This window comes from Myodes glareolus, chromosome 5 (assembly GCF_982192425.1).
Source record: "Myodes glareolus chromosome 5, mMyoGla1.1, whole genome shotgun sequence".
Taxonomy (NCBI): domain Eukaryota; kingdom Metazoa; phylum Chordata; class Mammalia; order Rodentia; family Cricetidae; genus Myodes; species Myodes glareolus.
Window position 1 is genome coordinate 53,209,237 of NC_142030.1, and position 7,536 is coordinate 53,216,772.

The 7,536-nt window shown below is 42.8% G+C and overlaps 1 pseudogene; it reads right to left on the reverse strand.

Annotated features, from left to right (window-relative positions):
* Positions 1–3,584: 3,584 nt before the first annotated feature.
* Positions 3,585–5,346, reverse strand: LOC125391524 (C-1-tetrahydrofolate synthase, cytoplasmic pseudogene; annotated as a pseudogene).
* Positions 5,347–7,536: the final 2,190 nt, after the last annotated feature.

Here is a 7,536-nt window from a genome sequence, read left to right on the forward strand (position 1 = left end):
TGGAGTTAAATACAGAAGTAAAGAACTTAGGTATTGGTAGAGGTCGTTTCATGGCAGCATGGCATTTTGGATGTGTCATGGTTACTTGCTGTGAATTCTTTTTTTACGTGAACATTTGTTTTTCTCATTGATTTAATAAAGGGTTAAATGGCCAATAACTAAGGAGGTAGAGGTTAGGCAGGACCTGTGAACAAAAAACTGAGGCTTTTCATGACAGTGAGAAAATATTGTCTCCTGGCAGCACCTTTACTTTAGAGAAGATGATGGGCATTAAAGAAATCCATATGGAGTTTGTTTTCTTTGTGGCAAAGCCATACACTTGTCAGAGAAACTGCTCTTACTTTAATGGTTGATAGTATGCTGTACAAATTGAACTGGCAGGACACAAAAAAAGTTGACTGTCAAACTTTGCCAAGACAAGGTAAGGCAGTCATTCAAAATTCCCTACTTCTCAAAATGTCTGTCAGCTATGCAGGGCCTGTAGGCCAAAAATAGATGTCCCGACATCATAGAGGAGCTTTGCATGACTTTCCAGGCAGCCAGATGTCCCTGCTGTTAGGTAATATTATAATCTTCTGTGATCTTTAATTGAGTTAAAGACTAATTAGTTAGATTTATAATTTTCCTTAGTTATGATGAAAAACAAATTAGGTATAAAACTTTAGACTCACAAAGATGAGATAGATAATAGAATATTTTCTCTAAATTTGCCAAATACAAATGGACTGGATATTGTAACTGTAATTCTTACTTGATAACTTTTTGTTGCATATAATTTTACTATGTTAAATGTTAATGTTACTATGTTCCTTTTTAATTAGACAAAAGGGGAAAATGTACAATTTTTTTGTACACTGTGAATATGTGTTGCTCTCATTGGTTTAATAAAGGGTTAAATGGCCAATAGTTAGGCAAGTTTTAGAGACTAGGCAGGTCTTGTGGACAAAAAAATAGTGCAGGGAGGAAGAAGGGACAATCACCAAACAGACACAGAGGGAGCAGGAGATGAACATGCTGTGCTGAAAAAAGGTACCACCTTGTGGTAGAGTATAGATTATATTATGGGTTAACTTATGCTTACGAGCTAGTTAGTAACAAAGCCTGAGATAGTGGCTAAGCATGTATAATCCTTAGTAAGTCTTCATGTGGTTATTTTGGGAGTTGGTTGGCAGGACAGAAAACCCTTTGATTTCCAGATTTAAAGTGAGAACAATAAGTGAAACAAAAAGCTATGAAAAATCAGATGTTTTAGAGGAAAAGAGTGTGAAGGAATTTAGTGTTGTGGCAAAACAGTGTAGACAAACTGCTAAGAGATTCATACTGTTAAGCAGTTAATATAAGGATTGGGGCATGACTCAGTCAGTAAAGTACTTGCTGTTCAATCGTGAGGACAATCCTCAGAATCCACTTAAAACGCCTGGCTCAGGGGCACATGCTGTGATCCCAGAGCTTGCAAGCCTGTTACTCTAGCTGAATTTCTGAGTTCCAGGGTTAGTGAGAACACTTATTTAGAAAGGCAAAGTGAAGAGCAATCAAGGAAGATATTTAATATTGATCTGTGGCCCCTAATACATATACATGGAAACATGTACATAAGTCTACATATATATGTATGTATGTATAGCACATAGGTATGCATATATGTATGCATAAATAAGCACACAGAGGGGAGAGAGAGAGACAGAGAGAGAGAGAGAGAGACCTGGAGGCATCTGCCAAGGGTTCAGAAAGGTACTGTGTTCAGGAGATATATATCAGGCTTGGATTCTCTGCGAGAAGATCCCAAGGGTCTTTTGTTTACAGCTGGGAAAGTAGTTGAAGCCCAGTTTGCAGTGGAAAATCCAGGATATTGCAGATAGGAAATGGAGGGCGTTTGCTCAGGAAAGCTGCAGGGACCAAGGAGACTTGGCCTAATAACAAGGCACACATACACCAGAGACAAGAGAACTGGTGGCGGGGTGGGGGGCAACAATACCACTGGGACCACGTGATGCCACACAAAGCCCCAGGTTCTAAACATGAACTGTGGGATTTGATGTTTGCCCTGCAGGACTGCGTCTCAGTTCAGCAGCCTGAGTTTCTCTTATGGTTCCCCTAAGTTTCCATTTGGATCTAGAGTCTTGACACTGTGACATCGTATGTGGGAAGTATGAAACTTAGGCTGTTTTTTTGGTTGTTGTTGTTTTTAGATACTTACCTTATATGTATGTGTCTGTGTGGGTTTATGATAATGAAAATATAATACTGATAGAATAAAAGACAAAATTTGGTTGGAAAAACCAAACAAAAGAGACCTCCAGACAAATAATAGTAGGGTATGGTTATATAGGGTGTGCTCTATAAGGTGCAGTCTATGAGGTATGGTTACATAAGGTGTGGTCTATGGGGTGTGGCTATATAAGAGATGGTATATAAATATCAACGAAAGAGAATACTGTGTAGTCTACCAAACCAAATTCCTGCTTTAAAAGAAGACAGAAGAAAATGCTCTAAATATACCGTTGAGTGAAAAGTAATTATAGCGCAATGTGAACAATGGAGTCCTTGATTCAGAAACAAGACAAGATAATCAAATATACAATGTTTGCTACAGAAAAATAAAAGGTTTATTTTATTTTTCCTTCCCTGTATTTTCTTAACCTTTCTCAGCTTTTTCCAGGAAACTCACAATAATTTTGTAATTAAATACTAGTAAATGTGTTTAATATTCCCTGTAAAAGGTAGCACAGAGATGTTATGATTGTCTGTTTCTCCCATGCACTTAGGGAGGCCGCGGGTGGTAATGGCTGGAGGGGTTTAGAAGACTGGAGCTGGAATCAATCAATGTATCACCACTATCTTATGATGGAAGTTAGGACTTCCTTCTCTGATACCACCTTGCCTGGAGAAGGGAAAAGGGTTAGTGAGATGCCAGGCTGATTAATCCTGAGCTCAGATGACCTTCAGGCAGTTAGGGATCACCAGAAGAGAACTGTCTATGGAGATTTGAAGCCACAGCCTCCCTCACCTCAGCATTCTCCAAAGGGGAGTCCTCGAGTTGTGGTGATGTCTAACATGGCACATGACCTATGGCCTGACCAAATCACAGGTCTAACGTCCACGGAATCCATGAGGGGCTGGAATTCTGCTATTTCTCGAGTTATGTTTCTACACATTAAGTCAGTCGGCTGACAGGGACATGGATCTCTGAGCGATCCAGAATTTCCCTGTGAGTAGGGCTTGCTACACAGGAAGTTCTCTCTGGTCAGCATACACCTTTGTCCTCCAGTGGTTTGAAGTTTGCTGCCTCTTCCGCTCACCCTGCCCGTCCTACCTAGCCACACATAGGAGAGACAAGAAACAGAGAACAGGCATGAATGTGTGAATGGTTGCCGACAAGAGATGAGGTCTCGCCATTCCCTTTTCCGGTGTCTGGCTCTATTTAATCAGCCTTTCATTTATCCAGACACTTAGCAGGCAGCAAAGAACAGACAACAGTGCTTACCTTCATGGGAAAGAAGCATTTTTTTCTTTACATTTCAACACCAAGGTAGCAAAATTATTCCATTTATTCTGTGGACTTTCACTAAGTAAATAGACATGATTTATGTTAATTTATACACAATGATGTGAATGAAGGCTGTGAAAGGCTTTAGGGAACCTCTCTCTATTCCTGAAGCTCTTCCTGTCAGGGGCTGATTTCCTGGACTTCTGCACACTTCCTCAGGGGGCCTGAACAGACACTGGCCAGACAGAGTGGCCTCGCACGGACGGAAGATCTGTTTCAAACAATCTATTTCACATGTTACAGTTTCAGGGTCCAAATCAATATCATAAAAACAGGGCCAGATAGGGAGTTCAGGCATCGTGTTCATCTTTCCTACTAAAGAATACAGAAAACCAGTGCCATCGCTGGCACAGCTGTTACGGATGGGCAGAACGAAGCCAGCTGGGCACACCTTTTTACTCTGAGTTGTGAGCCAAAAACAAATGTGTTTTGGCCATGCAGATGGGTAGATTCCCAGAGCCCTGCTTTGTGTAGACCTCTGCTCTGTTCTGCGCTTCCGGGAGCCATTCAATGTCATCTGCCCCTTAGAGCTTCCGTGCAATGATCCTGATTTTACCCTTAGCTGGGAGCTTGAGGTCATAGAGGAGCTGGAAGCTGCTGGGGGCTTGTGATGCTCGCTGGACTTCCTGAGCTGGGGCTAAGGCCCCCAGCCCCTGGCCCCTCCTGCCCAGTGGGTGCATTTGACAGTGTCAAAAACCCCATGTTCCCTGGAGAGGCAGCAGATGAGGTTCAGTTCAGCTTCTGTATCTGTCTTGAATGTGTTCATGGCCACGACCACAGGCACTCCAAACATTCTAGCATTTTCTATTTGTATCCTGAAGTTACTGAAGCCCTTTTCAAGCAAGTTCAGGTCCTCTTCTGTGTAAGCCTTGGGAAGGGGCAGCCCAGCAGTGACCATGGGGCTGCCCCCGTACATCTTAAGAGCCCTGACAGTGGCAACAAGAACCCCCACGTGTGACCAGAGACCAGAATACTGGCACTTGATGTTGAAGAACATTTCCATTCTTATTACTGCTCTGAATCCTGCTTCAGTCACTAGGAAGTCTTCAGGGTCAACAGCTTGAGTGCAATCCCATCTACAATGATGGCAGAATTCCCATGTGTGATGTTGCCAAAAGGTCAAGAGTGGACAAACACTGGTGTGCCCTCCAAGGTCTGCATGAGTTTGGGCTTGATTGCGTCCTTCATCAGCATGAGTGGGGACTCATGCCCAGATCCTCGGCATGATGGGTCTTCCTTTCTTACTGGATGCCACCACCATTTTGCCCAGTCTCTCTCTCATGTCTTCCAGGGAACTGGTGAGGGCTAGAACAGCCATGATTTCACTCGCCATAGTGATATCAAACGGGCCATCTGTGTGTGGCCTTTCTCTGTTGAAGCCTGTCTGACTGTGATCTTCCTCAGGAATCTATCGTTGATGTCCAACACTCTCTGCCACGTTATGGTTTCTGGATTACTGTCCAGTCTTGAAATCAGTTTATCTCATCATCCGTCTGTGTGGTAGGGTCAGTCTTTTCAACGCCTAACCTCCATAACCTTCCGATCTGGTTATCAGAGAACTTTCTTACTCCATTTACTGAAGGTACTAAGCGATTAAAGAGAGCCTTGTCTGTCTGGGTCAGCTCAGGAAACATTTGAGCATGGATCACAGCAGTCACGAGGTTATTAGCTGCAGTGATGGCATGAATGTCATCAGTGAGGTGGAGATTAAACTCTTCCATAGGAATGACCTGGGAAGAGCCACCTCCTGCAGGGCCTTTTATTCCGAAGAAAAATTCGCCAAGGGCCCACCAGTCCAGTTATGATTGTACTTTTCCCTAAGAAAGAAGGATTTTTTTTTGTTTGTTTTTTGATTTTTGTTTTTGTTTTTTTGAGATAAAGCTTCTCTGTAGCTTTGGTGCCTGTCCTGGAACTAGCTCTTGTAGATCAGACTGGCTTCAAACTTACAGAGATCTGCCTACCTCTGCCTCCTGAGTGCTGGGATTAAAGGCATGCGTCACCACTGCCCAGCGAAAATTTTGAAAAGTCAAAATTCTTTGTGACTTACTTTCTCCTATGTAAAATTCCTGTTCTCCTAATAGGGAACAATCACACACGCCCAAATAGTAAGTTTACATCACCAAACTGAGTGATATACATGTGGAGAAATGATTAGGCACCACAATGGTTTGTTTATTAATGTGTTTGCTTATATGTATGTGTGTATAGATGCCTGCAGAGGCCAGAAGGGGATGTTGAATCCTCCTGGAGCTGGAGTTGCAGGTGGTTGTGAGTCATCACACAGGGATGCTGGAAATCAAACTTGAGACCTCCAGAAGAGTAGGAAAGATTTGTAACACCTGAGCCATTGCTAGCTCCTGCACAGTGGTTTTGACGTGTATAGTTGTGAGAGAAAACCACAAGTTCTCACGTTTTCAAAATATTCTATCCTTTCCCATCCCCTCTCATTCCCAGAACTTCTGTAGGCAGCCTGGAAAGGACTCTCTGTCTGTGTTGGTGTATGAATGTTTGGCTGTGTGCCAACTCAGCTCCTCTACAAGAACAGTGGGTGCTCTTAATCAGTGGTCCATCTCTCCAGCCTGCCGTGATCGCACCACGATTTAACTATCTCCCCAGCTGATTGGGAAGAATGGATAGAAACACATTTCATTTAACCCTATGCTCTGGAGGCCAGCAACACCTTTCCCCACATTTAGAAGAGTACTTCTCATGGAGAAGTTGGCCCACAAACGTTCGTCGACTTCATAATAGCTAGGGATGGAGTATACCTCTCAAAGCGCGTTCAGATAATCTAGTATCAGACGAATTCCAGGATAAATAATGAAAGCCAAGGGAGTCTGCTTTGATAATTTCCTTTGGGGCTTTACCACTTACAGTCTCACAGGCACATGCCCGCAGGAAACAGAAAGACAGAAGAGAGATTGAAGCTGCGAGGGGAATCCATTTCTGGTGCCATATAATCGGGTCCATCGGAATCTACAACCCTTGCCCGTTATGCCTCATCTGGAGAAAGTTCCATCAAGAACAGTGGGCAGAGTCACAGTGACAGCTGTCAACTCTACCCAGTGTTGGCACCACCGTGACCCTGTGAACTGGACCAGTTACAGCCTCCCCATAAGACAAGCAGCTGTCTTCACATTTTCCACTTGAATCCTTTCTAAGCACAGATCACACAGAGCTGAGTCAATGCGACGACAGGGTAAATTTTAGAAATTTTAAAAAAGAACAGTTACTGACTTCCAAATACCCATTTCCCACCAGTAATTTTGTTTTGAAACCGGACCAGTTTTGACAAAGAGCATATTTATGAACCTATATTGTTCAGTTTTTTGAAAATGTTTTCCTGGTGTCTGCCCAACATCCAAAAGTATGTCAGGGAACAAAAAGCAAATCTACTGCTGTCAATTCACTGTCTAAAATCACCCTGAGTTGGGGCTGGTTCTGTTCTTTGCATTTGGCCTCACTGGTTCTCTCTGCTTCCCTTCAGATGAGTGCAGATGATTTTACCTGTCTTAGTCAACTTTGAAAAAACCCCTTTTCCCTAGATATATAACCAAAGAACCAAGCCGTGTCATTTTCTGTAAGATCATTTAAGATACAAAACTGCACTATTTCTGTTTTACGTCATTTGTCAAATCTTCTTCCCACCTCTGACCCTCAACTGTTTGAGAAATGTGTGAGTATGCCTTTTAATGAATATGCAAAACATTAATTAGGTTAATTATGTGGTTTTCAGTATAATTATGCTTTCCAAAACCAAATGCCACAAACCTGTTCTTATAAGCCAGCCGTTTTATTTTCATTCCAAAAGTTGTTCGACTGGCTTAGTTTTTCCCTCTGAGAATACCGCTTTTCCTATTTATATGATTGCCGTTTCAATTCCGCAAGTGTAGCCAGGACTTGGTCAGTGAGGAGGTGAGAAGGGAGCCACACTGAAGAAGCCGGGGAGTCTGGGAGAACCGAGAAGTACTAACACAGTAGTGCAATGT